At 33.9% G+C, this 15,903-nt stretch overlaps 1 protein-coding gene and 1 pseudogene across 3 annotated transcripts in view; one reads left to right on the top strand and one right to left on the bottom strand.

Moving 5' to 3' along the window:
- CADM2 (cell adhesion molecule 2) overlaps positions 1-15,903 on the top strand; it is a 1,065,284-nt gene that overhangs the window by 976,587 nt on the left and 72,794 nt on the right. The window lies entirely within an intron of this gene.
- LOC109454631 (Y-box-binding protein 1) lies at positions 11,475-15,499 on the bottom strand (annotated as a pseudogene).

The following is a 15,903-nucleotide window of genomic DNA, read 5'->3' as shown; positions in this document are numbered from 1 at the left end:
GATCCTCAGAGCAGGATCTGGGAGTAACTTTCAGTTCATGCTGACTTGGATGTTTATTCATGCTGACCTGGACGTTCACCTTGAACTCCCTAAGTGCTTCTCTCACCTAACAGTTCCTGGAAACCGGGGGGAGAGGGGCATGTTGTATAGCATGTCACATTGTGTCGAAAGCAATGCGACATAAAAATATAGAAAATTAGAAGGGAGTGACAGAAGTGATATAGTTAGATGAAAAGTATGGCTTTTTTTTTTTTTTTTTTTTTTAATAATTCAAGTGGCAGAAAGTCATATGTTTTCCCAGTGTTTGCAAGCTAGCCAACAGCATGACTGCCTGAGTAGCCAAGATAGTTGGCAGTTGACACATTTCTAAGAAATGCTTTTCTAAGCGCTTTGTAAGAAGTCATTTTTGGTTTTGCTTTTGGAACTATAATTCATCAAAAGCACCCCATAGATTAATGCTGTTCATGCTGCTAGATAAATGCTGTGAAGTTCAACAGTAGTTTACCTAGAATTATTGACACAAGTAATGAGAGGCTCAATGAAATGGTGAAGCCATATTACACTGTGTTTAAAAGGGCTCCAATTGGGCTCATTACAAAATAAAGGTTTTGTTCCCCCCCCTTTTGCACACAGTCTAATGTTTCATTAGTCACTGGCTGTAGAAATATAAAAGGCTACTCTTCTGTTAATGGTTTGGCTGTTTCAAAACCTTACTAAATGATGAAATTTCAGTGGCATTTCGATCTGTAATGAATGCTGTATGCATTTCAGAATGGAGTGATAAGTGATCATTTGCGAGAACTTCACCCTTTTATCTTTTACACCAAGGTTGATTTTGCATTAGCTGTGATAATTTAATATAGCTTCAGCACAGAATGGCCTTTCATGAGCTGAGACTGTGTCTTTGACGCTACCACAGTTGCCTAGGTTCTATTGATTCTTAACTTGATGGAGGACTAAGCACTTTCCTGTGAAATCATCTGCTATACAGATGCCATCTTGATGATTAGATTTTATTCTTTGGGTGTCAATGGAAGTTCATTATTTAAGTGTTATCACATTTAATTGTTAACAGCACTGACATTTTGTGTTATGGACACTGGAGACCCTCCCCGCCCCCCAATTACAGCTTTGCAAATTTCAGCATTAGAACTACAGATGGTAATTTGAAACTGCCAGGCCAAAATTCACTCTCAATGAAAGGCCTAAGATATTTGAGCATACAAATAAATACCTGTAGGATAAAACATTATACTTATGAAACACTTCACTGTGGAGATTCCATCAGGAAGGAAAGTAGCCTTTTTTTAGTTAAAAGCTCAGCAATAGAAAATTACTGTTAAATTGGAAGTCATAGTTATACTACAATTCCTGTGAGCACAGTAGATTTTTGTCTTTTTTTGGTTTTGCTTCTTTATAAAAATATTGAATTTATCCTCATGTTATTATTAGTATCATACTATTTATTTACAATAGCTGCTGACTTCCATATTAATATCTTGAAATATGCTGTTCCATTGCTGTTTTTATTGTTTGGAGAACTTGGATAAATAGAAAAATGTATTCATTCACTATATAGATATTTACCATTTATCCACTGAGTGTAAAGGCATTATAGGAGGAAAGGTGAATAGTATTCAATAAATTTAGAGTTTAACATGGTAGATAAGTTAAGCATTCAAGTAATAAAAGGCAGTAACACAGTACTCATGGATTATTCATAAACAAATGACATATGTCATAAATGGAAGTACCTAGCACAATACCAGGCATATAGATATTTAATAAGTCAGACTATTATTATTATATTACTAGTAGACTTGTGATATCAAGGGCAATATCAATATGATGCTATAGTATGAAACTCACCCAAGAACTACATACAGCTTACTACCCATATTCTTCCCTGAATGGTCCCAGAGCATAAATTAGGTTATCCCTATCAAAGAACAAGAAAATTCTAAATCCTTGCTAACTAAGCAATAGAGAAGATCTTAAAAATTCAACAGTATAGCAAATTAGTAATATAGAGAGAGCAGGATAAAAGTTATAATCACCCTTTTTCACTGATGCAGCAACAAATTCCAAGGATTTAGATTAAAATATCTCCTCCCTAAGCAGACTATGCAGGTGTGCATCTTGCTGTGTAGAGAACATAACAGATACCTGTTTATCACACAAGAATGGCTGCAGAGAATTATGAATGGCCTTAGGCTAATCTTATTTTGTGGCTGGAATCAATTCAAATTCTTATATTTATTTCTCATGAACTGATTCCAACAATATTGTTTTGAAAGTGTCAGAAACATATAGCACCTGGGAAATACTGAGAAAATATCTATGGAGATTGACGACCACAAATGATCACAATCACCCTAAATCCTTGGCTTCTTCTCAGCTTTCCCAATGCCTTTACCTCCCCTCACATACTCACGCTAGAGCAAATTGTGAGCACCCTTCAAAATACAAATTGAAGATGGACAGGGATGCTAGAAGTCTTTAGTATCACCTTCAGGCTCAAAGCCCTTCCCAGAATTCAGGGAGAAATACAGTAATACAAGTAGAAAAACATGAGCAACTTATTTCTTCTTCTGCCAGTAGCCACACTAACGATGGCAGTTCCAGAATGTAGAAGAGAGTAACAGGGAGTCCGATTAGAGCTTCTGTGGAAAACCCATTCCACGTACATAGGACCCAATTCAAGGTTGTCTCAGTCATAACAGAGTTGAGATGCAGTATTAGAGAAAGTTTTTTTTCTCTTATGATAGTCTCAATCTCTTTTCAAATTTACTCTTTGTATTACCATAGTAACCCTCATATGGAATTTCAGATTGTTTTGCCACTGCTCTAACTTATTCCATTACTTTATTATTTCCTGCTTGTATGAATATACTTTTATAACATCTTTAATTCTTCATTATCTTAACTCTTGGTATTCTTATTTTGAATGAAATTGACCACTCTGCACCTTTCCACATTTGTGCTTTTTTCATATGTCTATATTTTGCTTTTCTAGCAAATTTCATCTTTATGACCATATAAAAACAGGTAAAATTTTCCATACCTAGTATATCATAGGAGAAAGTGAAATAGAATAAAAAGCTTGTTTATATTTCTGTAACGCCAATCAGTTTGCTGACAGTTGCTTCCTTGGTATCCCTAAAATATCACTTGATGTTATGGTTTGTTTTGTTTATTTGTTCATGTGTCTACTGAAATGGGAACTGATGAAAAATACAGTATTGCTTTTGTTTGTTTGTTTGTTTCCAGGAGAATTTACCTCAGAAATAACATACACTGAATGGGACCCACCACATTTTATTGTTTGATAGTAAGAGTTGTTATAAAAAGAGTGTCTCAGATTTTTAATTTTAATAGTAAGAGAGAATATTACTGCTAGAAATGTCTGTGTGTTTCAGTCTGTGAGAGGTATCAAACTATTAAATATGCCTTTCCAGCTTTAAAGAATCAATACAACTGTTACTTTCATTTCACTCTGCTTTTATTGTTAATAATAAATGTCAAAAATACTCAGAGACAGAAAGTTGTACACTGAGATATTACAGGCTGCTGTATCAAGGCCAGCTTCCAAGCTTTGTTGCTCACTTAGACATATATCTCTTTCAGAGACTAAATGAGAGGTAAATGCACATTCACTTTCCATCCTGGTTGCTGATTCTCCGTTTCAGTCGATTTGCTTTACCACAGAAGAGAGCCAAATTGAGTAATGGAGGGTAGCCTTTCTTTCACATTAACAAACATTTCTAAGCCATCTGTCATCTCTTTCAAATACTTAACTAGTGTGTAAAATATAAATTCAGCTCCTTTAGAGTTATTAGTACTTCATCCTACATTTAGTAAAATAATTAATACACATGCAGGTGAATGCAGTAATAATTATGAAACAGATTATGAATATCGTAAAGTAATATCCCAAATTTGTTTTTAAATTTATTTTATCCTAGAATTAAGCAGATATGATTATAATACACACTTTCTTAGTCTTGCAGTATATATTTCACATATTCATGTTATATTTGATTTGAAAGTTAATGAGGACTTTCATTACATTAAAATGAAAAATGTACTTCTGTGCTTCATAGCAAATATGCAGCTAGTCTAAAAAGTTGGCAGTCACATTTACATTTACTATTACAATTATCCAGCAATTAAACATTTAGAAACACTGCGAAACCACATGATTGTTTTTTTTGTTTTGTTTTGTTTTTTAACTTGGTTGTACTATTAGGAAAGGCAGCGATACAGACCAGGATGGAAATGAGACAGTGAATCTTTAAACTCAGATGAGTGGGTGGGGAGCAGGAAAGAGAAGCTGGGATTATGGACAGATGTACAGCCTAGCAAACACTAAAAAGGAATTCAGCTAAAATCTGTTCCCTCCCATGGAAACAGACCTACCAGTTGGTAAATTAATTCTGTGTACTTATAATGAGCGTTTTTCCTTTGGAGAAGCTTTCTTTAGAAGCATAGATGGAAAAATATACACTATAGAAAAAAAAAAAAAAAGGATAGAAAAGGCACCCATATGGAGCAACAAACAGCACGAATGGGAGAGCCCTGTGCTTTCTGCTGTCATCTCCAGTTGAGAATTTCCAGGCGGTCAACTAGGTGGACGAGTCTTAAAACAGTGCATTCTTTAATCGCTGAGATAAAACATTTCATCTCTGTACGTGAATAAGCAGGGATAGCTGTGATGTCTGAGGGAAAGGCGTACCTCTGGACGAATGTGCTGTCGCTCTGCAGAGAGAAATGAAATGGGATAAAATAGTGGAGACAGGAGCACTGTTTTCATTATAAAACGTTTTAAAAGGTGTGTGTTTGTACAGACGTAGTCCACAGAGTTTAGGCTAAATTCTATCTCTTTGTTTTAAAATGAGAGCGAAGTGAATAAACTAAGGTTTTACCTTTCAGAGTAAAAATTCTGTTCAGAGATAGTAGCATGCTGAAGTGCATCTGTGGTACGCAGAAGGAGCACTGACTGCTATGTCCAGGAGGAAAGCTCCCATTCCGGCCTGAGAGCAGGAAAGAGGCCGCCACTCAACAATATCAAATATATTTTCTCTCACTATTCATATATAATATTTTCTCTGAGTAGCAGTAAGGTACACAGAAGGATAGAACCCATGGCAATCAGGCTTTCTAGGTGTGTGTGTGTGTGTGTGTGTGTGTGTACATGTGTGTGTACGCAGAGAAGGCTATATTGTAGCTTTACAAAATGTACAGAGCTCTTCTACCCAAGTATATATGCATTTATTCATTAGAGAATTTGAACAACATGCAGTGGCCCATGGGGGAAATGTTTGGCATTTGTTTTCAGAAACAATGGCATGTCTAACTAGAAGATGCGGATTTTACATAAAACTTGCTTTGTCGCTTCCTACAATATAGTCTCACAGACATTGTACCACCGTTTCATGGACTTATTCCAGAATCTAAGCTTTCTCCTTGATTCCTCTCTATGCTTCCCTCCAATTTATCAGCAAATTCTGTTGCCATTATTTCCAAACCATTCTCCCAGTATGTGTACTTCTGTCCACCCTCTCTAGTCTAGACTATTGAAACACTGTGTAGTGGGCTCCCTGCTTCCAGCTTCCACCTCTCCAATCTATTTCTCACACCTACAATACATAAATAATTTAAATGCATGTTCCTTCACGTCTTCCCTCCATTTACATTTATCCAAAGGCACTTCATCACACTTAGCATAAAGCCCAAATCCTTATTACCTTTGCTTGTCAAACCCAACAGAATAATGCTATCACCTACACCTATGACATCTCATCACTCTCCATGCAATCACTTTTGTTTCTCTGGTCCTCTTTCAAGTCCTCCAAGACATCAAGCTCATTCTCTTGTTAGGAACCTTGCCTCTGCCTGGAGTGCTTGTCCATGAAGTAGAAGGAATGCTGTCATGAATGCTGGTCTTTGCAAGAATGATTTCTTATCATTCAGCTCTCAGTAATTTTCTGTCCACTCCAGTTGAAAGCAGACACTTGTCATGCATCACTTTAATTCCCTGCAGGAGATTTATCATATATTGATATTTCAGTTGTTGGTTTGTACATTTGCTTATATATGTGCATATGTATATATGCACATACATGTATGTTTATATGTATACATATATGTATATGTATATAATATATTCATGCATTTGTGTGCATATACTATATATGCATAATGCATCTGTACATGTTAATATATTCTGTGTCCACTCAATAGATACTGACTTCCTTGAAAACAGAGATCTGGTGTATCTTATCTCTGTATCTCTAGCTCGTACAACAGTGCCTTTTAAATAGTGGGCAATCAAATGTATTCCTTTAACGATTATGTTTCTTTGTCTCTGTCTCTCCCTCACTTTTCAACAGAAGAAACTTTAATAAAATAATATATGTGTGTATGTTTGTATCTATACATACATGCCCACCCTTATCCACATACATGTACATATATACTTACATACATATGCATAGGTGTGTGTATATACACTGTCCTAATTTCTGAGCACCATCAGGGTAATTGATATTCATTCCTTGATCACCAAAGTAAAGACCTTTAATTTTCACCTTATTTTGGGAAATGAGATATACAGAGGGTGCCAAAAAAATGTATACATATTTTAGCAAAGGAAAAAAAAACTATTAAAAATGTAATACTCAATATATACTGATAATAGAAGATGAATGCAAGTCATGTTTGATTTCTGCAATTACACATTGCTACTGTAATTCGATTCAACTTCAAAAAGTAATACATAGATAACATCTCTTAAAATGTGTACATTTTTTGGCACCCCTGGTATTTACTTGGTTATCCATATGTAAAGGGTGCCTTATAGAGTTAAGTAGTGCACAACATGACTAACTGTGTATAGAAGAATTAATATATCTAATGCAAATCTTTGAAATTAGGAGAGTTATGCAATTGAGTTCACATATCCGTTCTTTTTTATCCAAAAATTCTATGATTATTGCTAAGTAAAAATTTATTTGTTTTTTGAAAATCTATATCATCTCTTATAAAGATAACATATATAACTGCAAAATATAAAACTTCAGACATAGACTGAAAATCCATATCACAACCCTATAGTACCTAATAGTTTACTATTTCAGGAAGTATTTTTTTAAACTTTGCTATATACAAAATGCTAGGCCTGGCACTGCAGATCCTATAATAAATTATACCTGGACTTCTTAGTAAAAAATAAAACAGTAAAATCTTTCCACTCAGGTTTCATCATGATGAAATTTCAGAGCTGTTTTCAGGGTTTCCATAATTATTATAATATTCCAGGAGACATAGCCAGGAAAATATGAAATTCCACAATTAGAAATATATTACTTTGGTAAAAAGTTATCGAGAACATGATTTGAAAGTAGACAATTTGGGAATGTTATCAAGTTGCATCACTAAATCCCATACAGGGATCGTTGTTTTTTTTTAAAATGATCTTTTCTGAGGTTAAGAAAGAACTTGCTTTGCATGAGAACTCTGAACATTAGGGATATAGGTTATAGGAGGGGGTATTAAAAATGGAGTTCAGTAGGTGTTTCTGCTTAACATTGTTCTTAGTGTTTATTAGGGATTATCTTCTATGAATACGTCAAAGTGGGTCTATTTATTAATATGCAGGCACAGAAATTATCTGCAAATGGCCATGTTACTTTTGTTAAATTACAGGATAGCAAATTTATAATAATTATGTTTGAAACATTCCCACATTCTATTTTAATTTTTATTTAAAGCTTTGTATTACAATATTAAATATATTTGGATGCATTTTACTTCCTTTAAAAAATTATCAGACAACAAACGTATGTGAAAATTAGAATTCACTAAAATTAGTGCTCTGTAATAACTTCCAGTTTAATGACAACATTTATGAACTTGTATGTTTTTGGTAACAGTACAGTAGCACAATTTAGTTCAGCCCTAAGGATATTTAATTCAGGATTCTGGAATCCACTGTTACTCTTTTTTTTTGGGGGGGTGGAATTTGTGTAGTAAATAAAAAGGGGAATCAAGATAAAAACTGAGAAATATTTCTACTAAGTTTCATGGTAAGAAATCTATATAGTAGCATAAATATATAACTTAGTATGAGTTAAGGAACGTTTTTGCACAATAAAAATTAACATTGGAAAAAATAAGATCAAGCAGAAAAAGTGTAAGTAAGATTTTAACCATAAGCATGACGTATTTAAATATGAGTGGCTTAATACAAAGAGTTATTTTTGTCTTCTAAAAAGTTCACTGACATTAACATTTCTTATTATCACATTTATATTACCATTAATTTTTTTCAAGTACACGTGGGATTATGTATCTTGAAGTTGACAGAGTTATATGATTTACAATATGAAAACTCATATGAGCTTACTTCTGCATTTTTAAAATATGAACCAACATCTTTAGGGACTATGCATCTTGCAAAGTCATATGCAGAAATGTTTCCATTCACGTTTCTTGAGTAAAGGTTTTTTTTTCTTTTAGAATATCAACTGTGATCCATCACTAATTAAGAACATGCATGGTCCAAAAGCATTTATATAAATGACCAGATCTAAACTCTTCATTTTTTAGATGAGAAAGCATAGTCGGGTAGAGGTTAAATTATATACAAAATGTCGCTCAGCTGTATTATCACATAAACTAAATGAAAAATCCAAATATCTGGATTTCTCAATCAGATTTTTTTCTACTACATTACACTTCCCTTGTGTATATTAACATTTAAGTTTTTCTTTTAATGGCTGATAGTACTATTCTCCCTTAGGAAACTGACATCCTCACAAAACTGAAAATATTTGAGCAAATCAACTGATTTACGTTTTGGTAAAGTACTTTTAGAAGCAAGCTCATAGTATTGAAGTAGGTGGAGCTAAGCAGTGTAAGATCATCCACTTCAAAGACATTTTTTTTCTGCTTTAAAGTTCACTTTACTTTTGTCCATTTGGAATGTAAAGGGGTATTTCAAAAGGGAAAAAAAAGAAAAAACGTACACTTGTTTCAAATAACAGATTGATTTTATTCATAAACTTTTCTTGTAATTACATAGGATCTTTGGTTACCGCCTACAGTTTAAAATTGCAGTACTTTTCATTTTTCAAGAATAGCTTTTTTATTATTGTATAAGGATTTCATTTAGTATGTGAAGCCAGTGGAACCCATCAGAGGGATGAAAAGGGGTTTATTCAAATCTCATTTTTAAAAGGGTTCTTTTTATGAAGCAGATGAGGTTACCATATGACACTCGAGGAGGAGGGATGCACTGGTGAGTTGAGGCCTTGTCAACCTGGAGGTTGTCATTTAAGTAAGAGCCTTGGTGCTTTCTCTATTCTTATGCTGTAATTCAAATAGGTTGCTACATGTAGCTGAGCATAATGGGAACAGATAAACATCATTCTCTGCACAGGACAAAAAGCAAATTCAGTAAACTTTTTCTCTTGCAGTTGCTTCCAGTGGCAGTGCAATTACCAGTAGCATGGTTAAGGGTGCCCTATTATTTTTAAGGCTAGGAAATGTGAATAGCTTCTATCAAAAAGACACTTCTTACCTTAATACTTCTAATATACATCGAGTTCTGACCCTTCTGTATCTCCACTAATAATCCTTGGTTTGGATTCACTCGATTACCCTAGAACCACCCTGGGAAGTTATTGACATAAAGCAGAAAGGAAGCAGACATACAGAGTGAAGACTAAATGGTATTTTTCTTCCTATTGAACACTAGTCCTTGGAGAGAAACAAGTGCTTAAGCTTCTGGGACTCTTTAGACTTAATTTTGCTTCAAAAATCCATTCTGAATGGCCCAGAATGCCATTTTTAAAAAGAGGAACTGCCACAAAACAAAACAGGTTGACAAGTTAGAAATTATTGTACACTGCATTTGTAGAGAACAGACATACCTTTAACCTGAAAAGCTCGTTATTGGAAAAAAGGTGCTGTACCACTCTACAATTTATTGTATGCGGCGCTTGTTGTACCTGCTTTCATTTTGACAAGGTTATACAGGATCTGTTGTGCTCTAATAAGCTCCAGTAACAAAATGTGGTTGCATTTTTAAAAAATCCTTCATTAGGATGTGAAAAAAAGGGCACTTTTCTATTATTTTGAATCGAATGTTATGACTTAGAGCTCTAACACTTTAAAATCATTGGAAAACTGCATTCACAGTATAAGATTCTTTAGTATGCTGCATTTAAAATTTTATACATATAAAACATATATTTAGACCCAAAGACTCTTGGCAGGAATTCCTAAAAAATACCTCATGCATGGTAAGAGAGGGAAGCAATTTTGCAGAAATTAACTATGTGTAAGCCTCAGTTACTGATTCACGTTATTAAAAATGATGCTATTCCCTATCTACTGACATCATTGTCGTTACCACTAGAAGGAATATTATTTATAAAGCCTCAATTATTATATATGTCATTATATATATATACATATATAATGAAACATAGACCTCTCAGAATTTATTTTAATATAGTATTTAAATCATAAAGTTATTTTAGCAAGTTTTATCCATTTTAGTATATAGTGAAAAAGTAATTCCCTAAGATTTAATTTGCTAGCAAAAGATTTAAAATACAAAATCACAATTTCATAGAAATCGGTGTTACACAATTATACAGAGGGTGTCAAAAAATGTATACACATTTTAAGAAAGAAAAAAAACACTATATTAAAATTGTAATACTCAATATATACCAATAACAAAAGACGAATGCAAGTCATGTGTGTACATGTTTTTGGCACCCCTGGTATACAGTGATCAAATTTTTTTAACAACTTAAAAATGTTGTTATATAGCAGTTTGTTATTAACAATTAACTATTTCTTATTAACAATTTCTTATTAAATAGAATATGTTTTTAATTCTGATTTTGAAAAACGTTCTTGAAATTTCTCTTGTTAGGATTTAAATTATATCTAAATAATTTATACACATTTACTAACTTCTCTGATCAGATCTAGACAAATACAATCTAGTTATTTTCACTTCTCAAAATATCTTTTTTATCATATATATAAATTATTTAAGATCTTTATTAACAGGTGCTTGCAATTTGTTGACTTAAAAAAAAAAAACAACCTTAAATTGTAAATTTGTATTACAAATTAAAAATGAAGTCCTTAAACATCTCAGCTTGACGAGATATGAAACAATTTTAAAATCTTTAAAGGTGTATTAAGAAAAACCAGACTTCTTTGTAAATATATTTGTCATTACCAAAAAGAAACGTGTTTAGGTAAAAATAATAAAAGCTCCATGTTGCCCAGACAATCCAGATAGTTCTAGTTATCTGGTCAACGGGCAAAAAGCAAGCGCTCAATGTTTTTAGCTCCAATCTTCTTCATTTCTTATTGCTGGAATTTCATATTCATTACTTCTTGTTAGATGACTAAACCGGCTGATCGTGGAGATGGTAAGCCAGCATTTACTCGGTCGCGCGATCCTCGGCCTTGGGAGCAGACACATTCTCAGCTGGTGGATCTGCTGCATTTGTCTCTTTGCCATCTTGTGGTTTAGGGTTTTCTGGGCGTCTGCCTTAGTAACTGAAGTTAAGGTGGTACCGACGTTGAGATGGCTGCTGACCTTGGGTATCATCTCCCTGATTTTCCTTTCTTCATTGCCGTCCTCTCTAAGCTGTCTTTGGCAAGTAGGGCCCCTGCAGAATCATGGTCTATAGCCCGATGCATGTTCTGTCACACTGGTTCTCCTGCACCCTGGTTGTCAGCACCTTCCATCACTTCCGCCTGCACAGGGGTGTTGGGATACTGTGTTCGGTGCCCATAGAGTCTCCGCATACAGTGAGGTGGGAACTATGCCTGCAGTAGGGCTTGGCCTTCGGGAGCATGTTCCTTCCTTCATTCTTTCCCCCACCCTCACCATTCTGGTAACTCTGCTGGTAATTGCGTGGAGGACTCCTGACTCCTCAGACGTGCATAGCGTCTATCATGGTTACGGTCTGCACCGGTACTCCACCAGGGCCTGTGACATTTGCTGCCTCTGCACCCTTTTTTCCTTCACGACGTCTAACTCCACAGTCTTCCTCTCCATCTCCTACCCTGCGAAGGTATTTCCTGGGGTTATTCTTCTCTAGGGTAGTCTGGTGTACAAATCCATCTTTCATGGTGTCATTGCTGTTGAATCATTTTACTGCTCCCAAAACCTTCCTTGCAATGACCTTCGTGTCCCCATCCTCAGGCACCGCAGATGTAAGGTCACCGCTGCCCACTCCCTACGCCACTGCGGGTGGTGCTGGGCTTGGTGTGGGCGGCTGCTGGGTCTCCGCCTTGCTGCTCACCTTGCGGTGGTGGTGACCCGGCCTGCAGTGGCAGCGGTGGGTTGCTCAGGGCTCTCCGGGGTCCGCTCTCTGCTCGCGCTACTGATAGAACTCTATCCACTATATATATTTTGTCAATTATTAATGTTTCATTCTTTATGTCTCAATGTCTAGAAAATATATAATACAATTAATTTCTCTTGCAAATTATAGATGCAGAACTTCTTTGTAACCCCTTTTTTTCTGTCATGCACATTTAATAGTAGTTTATTAAATTAACGCACTCTGCAAGGAAAATAACAATAAAAGTTTGAACCTATCTTTTTTATTGAAGAAATCACAGATGAGCTATCATGAAGTTAGTTGATTGACCTATTAGATAGTTATCATTTCTGAATTTTAATATTTGTAGATTATATGTTACATGCCATTAATTTGTCTATTTTTATTTATAGTTATCTCAGTGTCCATGTTCAAATTTTCTTTAATCATAGGATCTTAACATGTAAGGCATATATTAAGAACTAAAATTGGTAAGTCATATTCAGAAAATCACTTTTAATATGACTACGAATTATCTTGACTTATGAACAGAATTAGTAAATTAATGTTGAGCTAGGATTTAGTTATTTTCATTATGTGTGTGTGTATGTGTATAATTCTTCTGCATATAAATTTGTGCATTTGTATTCTTGGGAAAAATAAAAAATGGATGTCTTAGAAGGAGAAAAATGACCTATATTTTCTATCCTGTACTACATTTGATTGAGTATTCTTTGTACTGACAGTATAATAGTTTTTAAAATGTTCAGTATTCTAGATATATAAAAAATGAGGCTGATGATTAGTTCTAGTGTATCCAATTTCATATTTTCTTATAAAAATGTAGCTTCATTTTTATAATCAATGTCTAAATAAAAAGTCAAAAGTAAATACATAGAACCAGGACCAATTACTAACAGTTACTAATGATGCCAAATGCTGCCACTTGCTTGTAGGAGTGAAAACCAGAGAGATATGTGTTTGGAGTTAGGAAGACAAGACAGTCTTTTAAATTTTTGTTTTGAGAAGAGTTACAGTTACACTCATGAGGCTAAAACGATCTTGAGATGGAAGTGTTAGAGATATCTCTTCGTTATACTAAATAAATAAAATATTCTTTCTGTAATATAGCATGTATGACACATATAACATATAAGTATACACACACATACACACCTCTATATGTAATTTTAGAAACAGAGAAATTCTATCTCAAAGTTGTCTCATCCATTAAGTGGGGTAACAGACAACTCATAAATTTGTTGTGATCATTCACCACTGATCACAAAGGATCTGTTTAATGAGCCCTTCTGGCCTTTTACCCTTTCTCTGAAAGTTTCAAATTAAGTAAAGTGGATAAAGTTCATAAAGAGACATGGAGGACATAAATCTCAGAAAAGGCTCACACTGCTTTTAAAGTAGCGGGATGTGTAGACAAAGATTTATTTTGTTACCAGGGATATTTATTGAAGGAAGAAGTTGTAGGTTGTGGTCTTGAAAATTTATACTTCAGAAAATAACAATTGTCTGTCTGTATTAAAGACACAGAAGGATGTTTTCTGTTTGTTTGTTTTGTTGTTTTGAGCAAAGTAATGAAATCTTTGTTTACCCTGTAAAAAAAAAAAGTGATTTTTTTCTAGATCCCTTAAAATATGTTACATGTTTATATGCTATGAACGAATTCATTTTGTAAATATTTATTAAAATTCTAAATTGTGCTAGGGTCTCCACAATAAAGTAGGCAGAATTTTTCCCTTCAAGAATTAATTGTCAAGAAAGTTTGGATAGTAGAGGAGTATCATACAATTTTCTTAGTCTTTCTGAGAATTCAACTAATTCCAACTAACTTTCATTGTTGAATTTTAGTTGATTCTGATTTATCTTCTGCTGTTGAATATTTAGGCTATTTCAACTTTTTGTATTGCATAATAAAGTTGAAATAAGTGAATGACTATCAATGTACAGTGAAAAGAAAGAATGGAATGAAGAAGTCCTAAAATTTTTTGAAAAAATAAAAATGTTTGAAATGTTTTAGAACCCGTAGATAAAATAAAGTTAGTAGTAATTAAAAACATGTAACAATGACTGGCAAAGTTTTCTTAGCAAGTCATTTTCTTGATCCAGTTGCCATAGTGGCCAAGGTAGTTGGCATCAAATTACGTTCAGCCAATTTGTTTTGAGGTACATATGAAGTCAAGAGGGTGAGTGAGGATGATGAGCAGATAAGCAGGAGCCAGACTCTGAGTCAATAATAGCATGTCGTATCATCTCATCTATCTGGACACTTTAAAAGACTCGAGGGCAGTTCTTTTAAAGTAGATTAACAATTGTTAAAACAATGTTTTGTTTTGTTTTGTTTTCATTTTTGGAAAATTAGCCTAGGAAAAAAACATGTATTTCATGCATTTTTCACAATTATAGGAAATACGATTGTTATTTAGTTTATGCAAGAATACTCATAGAACCTGGTAATATATGCAGACTCCAAAACAAATCAAGAGTTATTATTATCCATTTTATTGACATGAAATAAGGAAAAATGATCCAAATCATGGCTTTTTGGGCTAAACTAAAAACAAAACAAAACGAAAAAAAAACAAAGCTTGTTTGTTTTCTAGTTCTTAAGAATCAAATTATATTGGAAGGCTGCTTTTGAGATCCAGTGGCATCATTCTAACCTGTTGTCTGATAGCAAATACCCTAATATTTATATAATCTGTAATAGGTTTGGTAATATTATGTTATTTACATTGAGTGTTAAAAGACTAATATTATTGTATATTCTTATATTTGATAGTCCTGGAAGATATTTCCCTTTGCATTAATTAAATAAATATATTTTGAGATCCTAATGAGTAAATGATTTTGCTAACAGATGAAGAATGTATTATTTTCTATTTTAGATTCCCTTGAAAATGAAAAGTTCACATTTTTAAAAAATTTATAAAGCATGTTTCATTTACCTCCAGCCTGCAAATTATTTAGGAAAGTGTACCATGAAAATAAGAAGGTATTATGAGAAATAGTAAACAAGGAGTGTATATGCACATATACATAATATTTATGCATTTATAATGTTGTTAAAGTCAGCTCTACTTTATGATCATAGTAATCGCACTGCAGGCAATACCCATTTTCCCTAGTGATTAATGCAGCACCCTTAAATTTTCAGTTTTCTTAATTTGACTGGCCATAAAGCATTTTCCCTGTTGAAAAACAGGTGTAAACATCAATACCCAAGATAAGAGAGTGATCTCTCGCTGTTTGCTGTGTCTACAGTGTAGAGAAATCAGCAGATTAAAGTCTGAGGATCGAACAGGGCTATTTATCAGAAGTAAAGAACTAGAAAATGTTGGTGTGACTCAAAGACTTTAATTGAGAGAATGACAGGAAACCTTTTAATAGTAAAATGATCTGTCAAACAGTCTGAATATATTGGGACTGTGTGGGAAACATGTAAAATCAAACCCCAGCTCAGTAATTACAGGTAATTTGTGAACTGTTTCTAATTTCCTCACTGTGTAAATTATATGCCTAT

The sequence above is a fragment of the Rhinolophus sinicus genome, linkage group LG01 (genome assembly GCF_036562045.2).
Source record: "Rhinolophus sinicus isolate RSC01 linkage group LG01, ASM3656204v1, whole genome shotgun sequence".
Lineage (NCBI taxonomy): Eukaryota > Metazoa > Chordata > Mammalia > Chiroptera > Rhinolophidae > Rhinolophus > Rhinolophus sinicus.
This window is presented reverse-complemented; position numbering and strand designations above follow the sequence as displayed.